Here is a 16,764-nt window from a genome sequence, read left to right as displayed (position 1 = left end):
GGAAGTCCATTCCTAGTTGTCTCAACCATTCTTTCAATTTTATAAGGAAAACTATCCGGCGAGAGTGAGAGGACCAAGTCTTCACTAGGAGCTTGAGGAGAGTGGTAAAGTTTTAAATAGTTGTTGAATGGAGGGGCTGAAGAAACTTGATACTTCAAAGTATTATTGAGCAGTGTCAGGTTGCTGGCTGCTGCGATGGCCACAAGTTATTCAGGATGGCAATCTAAAGAGCTGTGGAGTCGTGTGGCTTTTTTTTTTTTTTTAAATTTGTCTATTTGTTTATTTACTTATTTATTATTTTTGTTGGACACAATCAGGAGCCTGTTTAGGGCTGAGTGTGGATTCTGTGTGTGTTTGGGGGTGTGGGAAAAGGTATATGTTAAAAGGACGAGGAAGCGAAGGACAAGGTTCTGGGACAACAGCAAGATAAACTTCGCTTTGACTGTGGTAAAAATAATGATTCTTGTGGAGGCCAATGAACCTGGAACGTGAAGAAATCAAGGAGCTTATGGTCTCTAAGAAGTCCGAGAGAGTCTTAGTGAGATTGAGCGCTCGAGAGAGATGGAAGAATTAGAGGCTGTGATTATAGAATGAGAACAGCATTTCTGAAGTGTCACAGTCCTCCATGATGATAAGTTCTAGAGTGTTGACACAGGTGTAGAAGAGAGACCAACATGAGAAGATCAAGAGACTGTGAGGCTAGGATGCTTAACAACAGAGTCATTCAGGATTGGAAGGCATGGGGTAAAGCTGGGGGAGACTTTAGGATGGATAGAACATTTAAAATACCTACTCTGATCCCTAGGATGTGGTGAGCCAAAGAACTCCTTCCATCTGTCACTATGAAGGAGTGTACCTGTGCCATCAAAGGGGAGATGGGTTTTAGGCTGAAGCAAGGAGGTTAGGGCTTGTGGTCATTTTGTGGGCTATGTGAATTTCTAGACACTTGCTACTAAATTGGAAATGAAGTAGGCCAGGCAAAAATGTTGGTTCTTCCCCATGATTCTACAGGATTCTAGGAAGAAACTAGTGCATTATGTAATAGAAACATATTGTGAAACAATCAGAAAGAGCAAATACCAAAGCTGAGGGGGAGCGTTCCTAGACTACTTGAACTCAGGTGATCTAGGAATATTTCTTTACATCCAGTATAAATTAGAGCTACATTCCCAAAAGAAATGCATACACATATGCACTAAAATACACATACTAAAATATACATAGTAGCACTGTTAGTACTGGTCAAAAACTGGAAACTATCCAATTGTCTACCCAGATTAGAGTAAGTGTATAAACTATAGTATGAACATACAATAGGGTACTATACAGTAATAAGAATGAATATTCTACATTACAGACAAGCTAAATGAATCTCATAAACCTAATGCTGGATTAAGGACGCTAGAAACAAAAGAATAAATATTCTATAACACCATTTGCATAAATTTCAAAAAACAGGAAAAACTAATCGTTGGTATTCAAGGTCAAAGTAATGGTTCTGTGATGGAGGCTGTGACAAAAAGGAGGCACAAAGAAGGTTTCTGAAGTCTGGTGATGTTCTATTACTTAATCTAGGTACTAGTTATACAGGTATGAAAACTAATATATGCCATCATCTAGGAATTGTAAACTTTTCTGAATAAATATTATATAGTATAAAGAAAATTCTGCTCTAAGCTATGACATTTAGCTTGTAGCAGAGCAACTGTTTTCCAAAACCAACTATAAAATCTGGACAAAAAACTTTTCAAATACACATAAAGATATGAAGTCACTAGAAAAGTAAGGAGGAATCTAAGGCTTGAAGAACCAAGATCTCCAAGAAAAGTAGAAGCAAGAGGCTGAAAGTTCAAGAAAAAGGCAGCAGCTAAGGTGCTGGGAAGCTCAGCAGAGCTTTCAACAATTTCAGCTGGGAAGATAAAAATTGGAGCCCAAGGCTTCATAGAGCTAGGACTTGGACGTTATTATTACAAAGAAAATGGAAACACATTGAGGTGCACCTGACATGTGGTGCCACTTTACCCTCAAATGTCTTTCCTCAGAGGCAAAAAATACAAGCAAAGCATCAGCTAAGAAACAGAAAAACTTAGCAGAGATTATGGCAGTCTTGAACATATATATTATATAATACATCAATACGTCAATATTAATTGATGCATAATTATATATATACACATACATATAAAGAGACGGAGAGAGAGACAGAGAAAGAGAGACAGAGAGAGAGAGAAGAGAGAGAGATCAAAGCCCATGAAAAGGAGGGATTCTGGACAATACTCTAGCTTTTAGTAGTGGTATTACCTGGGAGTAAGGATCAACCGGAGATGGACCAGCCTTAACAAAGACTTAAAGCCAGCTCTAAATCAGGTCAATCCCAGCCCAGATTAAGTTGATCCTCCCTTTCTGTATCACTCAGCCATGAACAAAATTAAAGCATCTTTGGAGGAAGATAATGTCAACCAAGGTGGCAAAGTGCCTTTATAATTTTTTATATACTATAGTCACTATTTCATTAATTTACCAGGTATAGCATGCAACAGGACTAAATAAGTGAAAAACAGGGAAAATGCCCTCAATATAAAAAGATCTAGATACAGGAATTCTGACATGGACTTAAAATATCTATAATTTATATCTTCAAGAAAATATGTGATAGAGTGAGGAATTGCAGCAAGATAAAGATTTATAAGAAAGAATCATATGGAAATTTTAGAACTTAAAAATATAGTAACTGAAATGAAAGACTTACGCGTGTTGAATATGAGTTTAGATATAGCTCGAGAGAATATCACTGAACTAGATGCAGATTGATAGAAAATATCCAATTTGAAGCATGTGCAGAGAGAGAGACGAGAAAGAAAATACGGAAGAGTGTAAGAAAAAAGTGGGACATGGTAAGAAGCTATAGTAGGCGTCCTAGGAGGAGAGTAGAGATAAACTGGGAGACAATCCAATATTCAAAGATTTAATGGCTAAGATCTTTAAAAACTGATTTAAAAAGATCAAGGCATATAATTAAGCAGTGCTACAAACATCAAGAAAAATAAATAAGAAGAACATCATGCCTAGGAAAATCAGAACAAAACTGTTGAACCCAAAGATAAATAGGAAAGGAAAATTGAATAGCTGGAGAAAAGATGCGCATTATCTTCAAGGAATAATTGAAGGACCAACAGTTGATTCAGTTTTCAGTAAAAATTACTGAAAACCTATGATTGTGACAAACGTGACAGTTTTAAAGTGCTCAGAGAAAAATAATAACTTACTCATAGTTCTTCACCCAGTGAAAATATTCTCCAGAAAATAAGGTAGCATGAAATCATTTTTATATATAAAAATTTTAAAAATTACTCTATTAGATTTCAAGAATTATTAGAAATCTCTAGTTAAAACATTGGCATCGGCAAAGGATAAACAAATAGACCAATGAAAGACAATAAAGAATACAGAATCAGATCGCAACCATACAGTCAGTTGATTTATGACGAAGGTGATGATACCAAGCATTGGAAAAGGATAGCCTTTTAAATAAATGGAGCTAGGTCAACAGGAGACCAGTACAGAAAAAAATATTTCTTGATCCACCCTCACACCTTACACAAAGATTAATTCCAAGTGGATTGTAAAACAATAAAGCTCCTAGAAGGTAATGTAAGTGAATATTTTCAAGACTTGGGCTAGGCAAAGATTATTTGTATGTGGAAAAAAGAACATTAGTCATAGAAGAATGATAATTTGTATATATTAAAAAGAAAAATTGTTTGTTCATTCAAAGACACCATTCAGAGAGTGAAAAAACAATCCATAAAGTAAGCACAATATTTGTGTTACAAGTATCTCCTTATGTGATAAATAAAACAAGAGCTTATGTAAGAAATCTTACTAATCAGTAGGAAATCCAATAGAAAGGGACAAATACTTGAACAGGCATTTCAAAAACAGAATAACCAAATCTCACAAACATACACACACACTACACACGTATGTAGATCTATTATTCATTACGAGAAGATGAAAGTAAAATCATATTGAATTATACATCACATACCACCCAAAATAGCTAAAATTTAAAAAGACTGTTAATATTCAATACCAAGATTTTCTGAGGATGGGAGCACATAGAACTCACATACACCGCTATATTGATGGGGCTATTAATTGTTACCGTCCCTTTGAAAAGCTGTCTGGTGGTATTGACCAAAACTGAACATATCCACATCTTTTGTCCAGATTACACTCCCCTAAAGGCAGACTTTAAGACAACAATTTTATTGCAAGAAGTTTAGTTGTAGGAAATATCTGTAGAAGCATGGAGACGTGAGAGAAGGTAGGAAAGGAAGCCAAAACAGAGCGTGTGTATTATCAAACAAATATCAGCGTGGGCAACTGGAGTTTACTCTTGCTGGGAAACTCTGGGAGACAGTGTAGAAGATGGATCCAGATTAGTCAGTCATTGTTTAAGGGCTGCTACCAGAGGGGTTAATCCCCTGACTTCTGGGCTGTTGTGTGGGTGTGACTGTGTGCATATGGGTGTGTGTGTATGTTTACGGAGCAGGGTGTTGAAACAACTCTAATGGCCAGAGAAAGCCCTCTTGCAAAGGACAGAAATAGTGAGAACCAAGTGGTTATGGGTGGAACACCAAGACCTTCGGCTCTACCCTATAACCCAGATAATCTATTTTTAGGTATATATCTAACAAAAATGCAAACATACGTGCACTAAAAGAAATGCACACTTAGTCTATTTAGAGTAGCAGTATTTTAATAACCTCAAACTCAGAAAAAACAGTTTAACAAATATAAATCATAAACCACTTAAGAATTAATAGTAACATTGATTTCACATTCCTTCAGGAGAAATTCTGATTTTTGTTGAAAGTTCATGCTGCACACTTTAATTAGATTTTTCAGCAATTCTGTGGTAGAGTACCAGAGGATTCAGCACCTCTGTCTGTGATGCGATGAGAATACTCTGGAGAAATGACTAGGACATGCCAAATGTTAAATCTTCATTATCATATGCTCTCTTTTAGAAGTTCCTAGCTTCAACTCTATTTTTATATTTCGTTTAACAGTTCCTTGGTTCTGAGCAATTGGGTGGTTTTTGTGAAATCCATCTCATTATGAAACTAAAAGAAAATATCTTTGTTTCTTTTGATCTGTTAAGTTCTTAGGAATCCTTTATGCAACTAACACTTTCCACATACTCTTTTTAAACATGTGAAACCTTTCTCCAGATTCTGATCTCTAGGCAGTTATGGCTGCACTTCTATATGTTTTTACGGAAATATAATATATGTTTTGTCCACTGTCTTGTAAAAGGACATGCCCTTCATTATTCTCCTGAGAGCAACTCTAGACGGGATAAGCAGAGTTATCTGGGCTCGAATATAAATGGAGACAGAGCTTAAGTATTTTTAGAAATGTAGTCAAAGCCAATAGGAGCTGCTTTAGAAATGCAAATGAGAATCTGAGAATCGCATTGCCAGGAGGCAGATGTTGTAAGAAAAAAAGTATGGGTATGTAAGATGTTACCCTGCCAGAGGTTACATTTGTGATTTTTCTCTTTTCTGAGAGAGGGCTAACAGAAAATCTCTTTAGAACTAGTAAGAATATCCTTTCATCACACTCTCCAACTCCTTAAGTTTATAGAGAGGTTCAAAATGTTACACATATAACTGTCAATCATCCTACAATCAAGTATAGATCTCCATATTTTTTTCCAGAACAGAGTACAATAAGGATTATCAAGAGGTATAAAAAGCGAGCAAGCAAAGTAAGGTAAAGCCACAGATGAGACAAGATAGGTTGGAATTAACAGTTTGGGTGTGCGGTAACAGAAGAACAAGGGGTACCGATCCATAAGAATTCTTTGTCTTTAGTCAAAAAAAAAAAAAAAAATTAAACACTGAAAGAATGGATAGTCAGCAAGGAAATCTATATGAAACTGTTTAATATTTAATCCTGCACAAAGCTACCTAAAGGGCATGAGTGTCTGTGAAATAACTGTTCCCTTATGGTTTGTATTCCAATAGAAGCTAATGATTGACATTGTTAAACAGGGAATCATCTGTTTGTTATAAATGCTGGGAATTGCGATAAAAGAGAGTAAATTACTTCTATCTGAAAGACTAGGAGAGAATGGGAGAGAAGTGGGGAGAAGTGACTTTTAATGGAGATTGGTTGGACTTTCCCAGCTATGTTTTCATCTATTTTGAGATATTCAAATATGCAACATATCTCTTCTTTCATTCTGACTCAACCTCACTTTAAATTTCTTTTTCAAAGGAAAGGAAAAAGTAAAATGGAAACTTTGCAAAACAGATGAGTTGTGAACATTTCCAAAAAATGCATAAAGTTAAAAGTAATTTGGGACAGTGGCCCAATGAAAGGTATTTTTCAGTTTCTCCACTAGGCAGTGCTGGGTGCTACCATCTCAGGCAATGATGATAAGAAACCGACCAAGACTGCCTTGATAATTGGTTCCCTCAGCTTGACTAAACCTTAGACAGGTTTCTTTCTGACTGTAGGCCTCTGACCTCCCTTTTCTTAGAGGATTTACTTAAGAAAACCTGGAATTGTAAATTCTTTCTTTGCCCCTTTGAGGTGTTAATCTTCTACTAACTGGGAACCTCTTTCTCCAGGGCCTGGGAGCCATCCTTTTGAAAAGCAATTATCAGCCTATTTTCCAGTCTCTGTGAGAAGGTTGGAGCCTGATTTTGATAAACTCTAATTAGCAAACAGTTGGTCTAATCACACAGACCAGCCTGCCCAGCCTAATACCCTCCAGTACTTTTCCCCTAGCTCACCTCAGTGCCGAGAAATTGGAGTTGAGTCCCATCTCCTTCCCCGACTGCAATAGTCTTGAGGAAAGTCTTCCTTGACTTTGTCATGGGTCAGCTGCCATTTTTCTTTTACGAAACTTTAGAAAATATTGCTTTTATAATGAGTACATTTGAAGAAGACAAAGATTCTATAAATTATGCAATTGCAGTGTATGCTGATATTGGAGAGCAAGCCCCTTCCCCCACCCCATAGGACAACGTAGGACAATGGCACTGTGTAATATTTAGCAACTCCTATAGTTTCAAGGTAGGAATTCCTTAAAGGATTGGCCAGGGATCTGGCTAGAATTTATACTTCTGACCTCCAAAAAATGAAAACTGGAGCAAGTGGAGAACAAATGCTGCAAATACCTTTTGATTCTATAAGTGGAATCGGTTTCTAAAGTTGATTCCTTCCAGAAATTCAAACTTTTCCCCTGCTATTGGCATCAATACTAACAGCCTGTCTTCTGATCACATCTTTCAGGTGTGTAGAAAGAAGATGGTCTCCAATCTCACCTTGGCTTCCCATATAACTCAGGGTTCAATCTTAATCTTCCTCTCCCTTACGTTAAGAACTCTCAAAAACATTTCTCCTCCTACCAAATACTAAGGCCAAAGGGCACGAAGATGATGTTGTCTTGCTCACACTACCTTGCAAACGATACACGCTTAATGAACATTTGTTGAATAAATGAATGAATTCCAAAGTTAAATATTCTCAAATTTGTTTTATGACTTTGTCATTGGCTAACATAAATGTCAATTCCCTAAATTTTTCATTGTTTAAAGTATTTCACTTTAGAAATATACTTCTTGGGTTTTAAATGAGCTGTTGTTGAATATTCGAACAGGAGTTTATTGTTTGATTTATATTTTCAGTAGAGGGTGGGAATCTGTTCCAAGTGATCTGCTTTCTCCTCCTCCCTAGTTCATTGCAGTTAAAGGCCAAGTTAAGAAAAAGTAGTGCTTTAAGATTGATGATGCAACTTTTATCTGAAGTGGGAGAGTTAACACACCCATATATGGACTAAACTCGCGGTGACCCATGAACCTCTAACAAAACAAAGCATTTAAAACATGGTATTTACTACTCTAGCTTTTTTTCTCATCATTGGGATGTTGTTATTGTGCACAAAGTTAATATTATATGTATACCACACAGAAAGTCCCACGTCAAGCTATGCTATACTGCATTGTTGTACCAGCTGGATTGTGTTGACTGAGAATACTGGAAAACTCCAGTGATTAAAAAAGAACAGGTATCTTTCACTCATAACAAGAAGTCTAGAGGTAGATAATCAGGTGTTATTACAGTGGCTCAGGGATGTCGTCATAGACTAAAGCTCTATCCATCTTCTCTGCCTTTCTTGGTATGCTGGCTTTTGTCCTCTTTCTGACCTCTTGCTGGTGACCATATAGTTGCTTCCCTTAGCAATATAGACAAGAAGAAAGAGAGAGGGCCAAGCCAGTCCTATCTATCCATTTTAATAGGTAAGAAAAACCTGTTCTAGATGCCCCACACATAGTCTCCCACTTACCTTCATTGGCCACTCTTACATCAGTCACAGGTCAAGTGTTAGCAAAGTAATATAGCTGAATTACTGCATCATGGTTTATTTCTTGGGACTGTGATGGAATCCTACCACCCTAAGTTCAAGGGATCCCTCTAGCCACCTGAATAAATCTGGATTTTGTTAAAAGGAAAATGAGAGTGGGAAGGTTTGGATATTATTTAAGCAGAAGATATTGTCTACTACAATTTTTCTTTTAAAAATCAGTATCTCCTGGGAACATTATGTGTAAGGTACTGTAAACTTTATGTGAATTAACTTATTTAATACCACAACCGTATGAAATAGGTACTCATATTGTCTTTATTTACAGATGAGGAAACCAAGTGGTAAAAGTTTCAGTGATTTGTCCAAAGTCTTACAGCTAGAAAGGAGCAGAGCGTGAACTTGAACCCTTTAGCTTAGTGCCAGCCATTTTTGCATGTTGACTAGTTATTCTAAATGCTATTTATGGCTCATAAAACAGGCATAGGGGAGCAAAATTTGCCACCCAAAAATATGTCTCTGGCATCAGAATTATTTTAGGCTGATTATTTTTAAATTCTAAAAAAACTTAGATAGAGGGCCTAAGCCAGGAAGAGAGCAATCACCACAGATAACTACAAAGAAATTGAGCTGGATGTGGTAACCTGAGCGAAACTTAGCAAGGCCTGTTCGTTCACTTTACTCTGTGTGTCCCTTTGTCTCTGCATGGCAGGGCAAACATTTGTTTAGCAAACATTCGCTCTTCCCTGTGAATTGTCTTCCTCCTCTTTTGAAGTCCCAGATTCCTACCCACTTCTCCTTAGCTCCTAGTAGCATATAATCCTCAATTGCCTGACTGCCAGGAGGTCTCATATCTATGAGACCTCTGAACACATGAAATTATTTTTTTTTCCTCTTGTTAATCTGCCTTGTGTCAATTTAACTATTAGACTAACCAAAAGAACCTTGAAGGGTAGAGGAAAGTTTTTCCTCTCCAACATGGGTATAATACCTAGGCTGATTTTCTGTTACACGATTTTAGGAAGAGCGCTATTTATAACAGAGAAGCCAGTATTTTGCCAAACTGATTTTGATTTCTGAAGCATCTATTGGCGATTTTTAGAAGTAGTTACATATGAAGTGTTCCTTCTTGTTAGTTTCAAGTATTGAAAAATCCCAGGTCCAATATATAGCTCTTGATTTAAATTGAATTCTACAAATCCTTATGGACTGCTCACTGCAGGACAGAAACCACAAAACTGGAGCTTGAGAATAAAAATGCTCTGGTCAGGGAGACGGGCTTGTAAACAAATAATTATAATTATGACATCATAAAGAAATGTACAATTACACTGAGGTTGACAAATTAGCCTAAGGCTAAATGTTGGAGTCTGGGAACACCATGAAGGGAGGTGATAATTGAATTGAGCTTGAAAGAACAAATGTATAAAACCCGTTGGAATCAGTAAAAGTGATCAAGTTTTGTAGAAGCAGAACCTTGAGAAATTAGAAGCTGTAATAGGTTTAGATGCCTTTTAAAGCATGGGTATATTAAGTTCACAATCAAAGAAAATTGATGCAAATGGAAAGACGTACAATGAATCTTTTGATTTGGAGGAGAGTTATCCAAACATGAATCACTATCAGCATCAGAATGTCAGTGCTAAAAACTACTCCTCTAGAGGTTTAAAATTCTAAGCTCTGAGTGCAAAATGTGTAGCTCAATGATCAAATTTCACTTAGCTTGTGAAAGGAGTTTGAGAACAAATGCGTTACAAGCTCATACAAATGTAATTGACTTTAGAAATATGTTGGATTTTGTAAGCACCAATACCTTTATATGATCATCAAAACCTAATGCAAAGGATAGATGGCTACATATGTGATAAAGCAAATATAACAAATTGTCAATTGTAGAATCTCCGTGATGGGCACATGAATGTTCATTATATAATTCTTTCAAATTTTCTTTATGTTTGAAAAGTTTCATAATGAAATCTTGGTAAATAAAAGCATTGCAGTATGTCTCCTCAGGAAGGCTGTGAATTACCAGGACACGTAATTTACCAATGTAGTTCTTGCTATTGGGCAAAGCTGAATGTTTTTCTGTATCTAGGGCTGTAGGGCAAGGCACTTGGCTCAGGTTTAAACTAATTGGATAATCCAATCCCTTAGCCACAGTTATCAGTTCAGTCCAAAGCATGTGTACAAAGGTAGACTATTAAGTTTGAACGATGTTTGTTGAAGTCTTCTGGGGAAGGGAGTTTCCTCACTTTTTTGAGAGGGATGCTGGAACCCTCTGTCTGTCTCTTGGTTTGTGGAAGAAGAAGCCCATGCTTACAGAAATTGTGGAGAGTCATTTTATGATGACTGGGTGGAGGCTGGTAGGAGAGTAGGTCCTTATTGTCCCTATTATAGAACTGCTTAATCATATCTTCTCTATACTCTGTCTTTCCAGTTAGATATGCAAATTAATTCTTCTTTAAATTGTTTTTTTTATTTATTTTTTTTGAGGAAGATTAGCCCTGAGCTAACATCTGCTGCCAATCCTCCTCTTTTTGCTGAGGAAGACTGGCTCTGAGCTAACATCCGTGCCCATCTTCCTCTACTTTATATATGGGATGCTTACCACAGCATGGTGCCATGTCTGCACCTGGGATCTGAACCAGTGAACCCTGGCCCACCGAAGTGGAACTTGCAAACTGAACCACTGAGCCACCGGGCCAGCCGCTCTTCATAAATTTATTCCAGTGTACATTCTATTTAATGCATATTGTTACAGATTTCATAAGTGAAGTAAACACAAAATTCATAGTAAGGAGACAAAATAAAGATATGTACATTTTACAAAGATACATATATTTATCACATATATTTTCCAAAGATATATATATATTTATTATAAATATATATGTATTCTAATGCATTCAGAAAGGTAAGTCCTTAACTATAAGAAATACCCATACAGAACAGGTGACTCCAAATGGACATTAGAAACTGACCTTGTTGTTTATCAATAAGCACTTTTTAAGCTTAAAACATTGTATTTAGAAGTAATTTTTTGAAAAATTTCCAGAAGTATCTTTCTGATGGTTACTAAAAATGTTGAGAATAAATATCCATTTACTTCAGAGGACTACTGAACTTCTTCTTGGTCATACCAACCACATGCTCACACATGCATTTATATATACACACACACACACGTGTGTTTTATATATATATATGTGTGTGTGTGTGTGTGTGTGTGTGTGTGTATGCACATACATATACCACAACAGACATTTATTTTCTCACAGTTCTGGAAGCTAGAAGTCCAAGATCAGGTACTAGCAGGGTGTGTTTCTAGTAAGACCGCTCTCCCTGGTTTGCAAATGACTCCTTCCTCATTGTGTTTTCACATAGAGAGTGAAAAAGCTCTCTGATGTCTCTTCTTCTAAGGACACCAGTCATATGGGATTAGGACCCCACCCTTAGGACCTTCTTTAGCCTTGATTACCTTCTTAAATGCCCTATCTCCAAATATAGTCACCCTGGGGGTTAGGGCTTCAGCACAGAGCATTTGGGGAGCACTATTCAGTACTATATATAATATACACATATACTCACACATCGTACATTTATATGTATACATACAAATTCATAATATTAAAATACGTATATTGTACATATACATTATAAATGTGTGTATGTGTGTATTTGTATGAAACTGAGGCTGTCTTACTTTGGGCACATCACAAGAAGGCAGGATTCTTTGGAAAAGACAAAGATGCTAGGAAAAGTAGAATGCAGCAGGAAAAGAAGACCAAATATGAGATGGATTGCTTCCATAAAGGAAGTCATAAGCATGAGCCTACAGGAGGTGAGTAGGGCTGTTGAGGTCAGGACACTGTGGACATCACTCATTCATAGGGTTGCCAGGAGTTGGAGCTAACTTGACAGCATGTAACAACACACACACACACACACACACATTTATATTTCTACCCTTAACTTTGGTAAATGTGTGACCTTTGCAGTGATTGCAAAAGATGAGTGAACCTAATTAACGCTTATTCCTCCATGTGCCCCCTTCCCTTGCCCCCAACCATGCTCCACACAGACACCAGGAAAATGGCTGAAAAACACTTAATAGTCAATAATGGCATCCTGAATACAGTTGCCTGATTTAGGAAGAAAAAACACAGTGTACCAGGTAAATTTTAATTTTAGATAAATATTAAACAGAATATTTTTATATTAAGACTGCTGCTCATCTGAAAGTCAAATTTCATTGAGGGTCCTGCGTATCATCTGGATAGAGGGGTTCTTGATGTTCTTGTTGAAAGGGCTGTGGTATTCCTTTGCACTCAGAAATAAGTGCAACTTTTGATCCCGCTCAATCCTTCTAGGTCTTGCATCCTGGCCAATTCTGGGCGAGACTGCTGCTGAGTATATTGCATTGCCTTCCTACTTGATGTTTAATTTCATCAATGTCAAATGATGTTTTTGGTGTGGCATCAAATGAATGGCTGTGTGACAGGATATGAACACCATGCAAGATAAAACATGGGTTCTGCTTTTAGTAAGTATAACTTTCTGGAAACATCTTTTTTCTTTTTTTAAAGATTTTATTTTTCCTTTTTCTCCCAAAGCCCCCCGGTACAGAGTTGTGTGTTTTCAGTTGTGAATCCTTCTAGTTGTGGCATGTGGGATGCCGCCCCAGCATGGCTCGATGAGCAATGCCATGTCCATGCCCAGGATATGAACCAGTGAAACCCTGGGCCACCGAAGTGGAGCGCACGAACTTAACCACTCGGCCATGGGGCCAGCCCCTGTAAACATCTTGACAACAACACATGTTTAGTGCAGAGACTTCTCTGTGAGCCATATTTGTGTGCTGTGATGGCAGTTGAATTTTCTGCATTGTTGATTTTCAGTAAAAATTGTGATAATGGTGAAACTGTATCCCCCCACAAGACATATGTTGAGGTCCCAATCCCTGGTATCTCAGAATATGGCCTTGTTTGGACATAGGGTCTCTGCAGATGTGGTTAGTTGAGAGGAGGTCATACTAGACTAGGGTGGTCCCCTACTCAAGTGAGACTGGGGGCCTTGTAAAAATGGCCATGTGAAAACAGAAACACACAGGGAGAATGCAATATGACAGCCAAGGCAATGATTGGCGTTTACAGATGCAAGCCAAGGGACACCAAAGAATGCTGGCAATCCACCAGAGGCTGGAAATAAGCAAGGGAGGGTTTCTTCAGGTATCAGAGGGAGCTCAACTGTGCCAACACCTTCATTTCGAACTTCTAGACTCCAGAACTGTAAGACAATACATTTCTGTTGTTTCAAACCACCCAGTTTATGATTTTGTTGCAGCAGTCCTAGGAAAATAATGCAGTTTGCTACAATCACTTATTACTATTATCAGAAGAACAATAGAAAACCAGGTTTAAAGCATATCTTGGGGCCTTACTTGCAAGTGTTGAGAGAGAATCACCACCTGGGGGGAAAAGTCTAATTCTGTAGAAAACGGGACACATTAACTCCTGACAGCTCAGAGCTTCTTCCAAAAAAGGTTTTGGAGGAAAAAAGAATTCATTTTCTTGATAATATTCCTTATTTCATTTTACTGCAACAATTCCAATGAGAAGAGCGAAAAGCTTTTTATTGTCATATCAGATTTACATGGTAAAATTTAATGTACTTCTTGTCAGCTTTAAACCCTAGAAATATCAATAAAATGTCAAATTATATTTGACTTCAAACCCAAGTGGTTATAAAAACGCAATACAAATTTGCCATCATTTAGTCTTCCCCTTTTCCCACAATAAAACCCTCTTTTATTCTTTATGGGAAGCTAGACTTATTTTGTTCAAAGCTGGTAATTTATTAGGGCTTATATCAGATTTGAAGTGTGTTTCTCTTAGAAATCAATGGTAGGCCTGGAACTAAGACCAAACTTTTTAATTATGGCTTTGAAGTAATGTAATTGTGGTTTTTAATGTCTCATACATCTGCTTGAAGGATTATATGAGTTTGTTCAAAATTCTGGAAGCAGTAAAATTAATTCTTTGGACAGTGAGCTAGCAAAGGATACCGGTGATGCTAATTGGAGTGTACAGCATAATATCTCTTAATGCGTTTTGTGATCTATCTCACACAAGCACATCTTGCCCAGGGTGTCAGCAGAAACTGAATCAAAGGAACTTTTGTCAGCCTTCTGTTAAATACCTTCTTTTCTCTCTCCCTTCCCCTTCTCAGGTTTCTGGTATTGAAACAATGAATTCTTCCCCGATGAAAGATTCAGTGGCGCACAGCTCGTGTTGTTCAAGCCATTTATGAGGATTTGAGGCCAAGCCTGTTTTACAGACACGGGTTTTTAGGCAAAATCCATGTCAGTGATCAAGACTGCAGTCATTGCTTTCAAGCTTTCACAATTAACTGGGCTGTAACCATTACTGAAAATGAAGAGTAGAGTGACCAATTCAGCAGGACAAGGGGGAGAGTGCTGGAGAGAGCAAATAAGGAGAGACAAAAGGGAAGCTTCTATTCTGGCACGTTTTCTTGGATTCCCATGGAAAGTATTTCTATGCTATTTCAGGATACTCAGATCTCTGGATCATAAATTGCTCAGACACAGTAACAATTTAAAATGAAACCTGAGTCTTTGCCTTTTCCATGCTTTCTCCTCCTGTACACATTTCTGTTTATTTTTTTTTGGTTTATTTCAGTTTTATAATTATGTGGCATCATTTATGCCCCTCTAATGCCAGTTAACTTTCTCTAGAAAGGTAACTCTTGTATCAGCAATTCTCAAAATTAAGTTGACCTTTGTGTGTAACTTAGGTTGGTCTTTATTAAAAGTAAGTGTTGAACTTAAAAAAGGAGTTTGTAAAGTTATTATTCTGGTTGTGGTGTTTGATCAGAATTAGCTATTTGACATTTAGCAAACTTCTGTTTCTGGAGCTGTTTCTCTTTCTCTTGCACTTCTCCTCAATGACGGCTCCATATCTTCTCCACTTCCCTTCCACCTTGTCTCCTTCAGTCAATGGCTTGACTTCCATGCTTCTTGAAGAAAAGAGAAACCAATACACGAGATCTTTCTTTCCTCCTTATGCTTACAAATTGTTTCCTAGTAGGCAGTGGGTCATTTTTCAGATGAGGGAGGCCTTTCCCTGTAATTATTTCCTTTCTCATATTTTTAACCTCTTTCTTTTAATGACCCACTAATGTTTATATTTTTGTATCTGGCATATAAACATTTTTTGTGGTAGGCAGAATAATGGCCCCCTGAAAATAGCCACATCTTAATCCCTGAAACTTGTGAATAGATTAAGTTACATGGCAGATGGAATTAAATTTACTAATTAGCTCACCTTGAAATAGGGAGATTATCCTAGATTACCCAGTTGAGCCCAGTGTAATCGCAAGCGTTCTTGAAAGTGGACAAGGAAAGCAGAAGTGGTCAGAGTGATATATTGTGGGAAAAACTCAACTTGTCTTTGCTGACTTTGAAAATGGAGGAAGGGAACCATGAGCCAAAGAATACAAGTGGCCTCTAGAAGCCGCAAAAGGCAAGGAACAGATCCTACCCAGAGCCTACAGAAAGGAATGCAGCCCTGCAGGCACCTGATTTTAGCCGGGTGAGACCTGTGTCAGAGATCTGACCTGCAAAACTGTAACGTAATCAATCTGTGTTGTTTAAGCTTGTGGTAGTGTGTCAGTTTAAATTTGTGGTAATTTTTCATGGCAGCAAACGGAAAACTAATCAGTCATCAAACCAAAAAACCAAACTAACTGAAATAAACCAAATACCAATATACCCAAAAGAACCCACTCCAGACACCATACACTGCTCACTCTCCCTCTTTCTCTCTCTCAGTCTCTTTCTCAATCTCTCCCTCAAACTCAACCTCTCTTACTCCCTCTCCTTTTAAAGCCAAACTAAAATAGTTGTATAAACATACTCTTCCTCTTTCCTTCTCTTCCATGCCCTTCTTCAGTCTAAATCTGGCTTCTACACTCACCATTGTTCTAGACCTGCCGGTGCTAAATTCACCAATGACACCCAAGTTTCCAAATTCAGGAGGCTTTCGTTCCTCCACAGCATTTAATACATTTGCCTATTCCCTTCCTGAAATAGCACTTTCTCTTAGCTGTCATGACACCAAACGCTTAAGGTTTTCATTCTCCTTTTGGACTTTTTCAGCATCTTTTCCTGGCTTTTCCCACTCCACCTCAGGCTCTTTTGTGGGAACACCTCTGTGCTCAAACCAGAACTTCAGTCATAAAGACAGATATCACTATAAATATTTTCATTAAAGAAAGCTTAATACATTGATTTAATTATACAGGTGATGAAAAAGCAGAGGAGCCAAATAGAAGATGGAAAGGCAACCCAGAAATTAGTAATA

The 16,764-nt window shown here is 37.5% G+C and overlaps 1 long non-coding RNA gene across 1 annotated transcript; it reads left to right on the top strand.

The window, feature by feature from the left end:
* The first annotated feature begins 650 nt into the window (after nucleotides 1–650).
* Nucleotides 651–15,008, top strand: LOC111770674 (uncharacterized). The gene is made up of 3 exons (XR_002804055.2): nucleotides 651–744; nucleotides 12,754–12,926; nucleotides 14,612–15,008. It is a non-coding gene; the product is annotated as an uncharacterized lncRNA (long non-coding RNA).
* The last annotated feature ends 1,756 nt before the right edge of the window (nucleotides 15,009–16,764 follow it).

The sequence above is a fragment of the Equus caballus genome, chromosome 1 (genome assembly GCF_041296265.1).
Source record: "Equus caballus isolate H_3958 breed thoroughbred chromosome 1, TB-T2T, whole genome shotgun sequence".
In the NCBI taxonomy this organism is placed as follows: Eukaryota; Metazoa; Chordata; class Mammalia; order Perissodactyla; family Equidae; genus Equus; species Equus caballus.
Note: the sequence above shows the minus strand (reverse complement) of the source record. Positions and strands in the feature narration are given on the sequence as shown.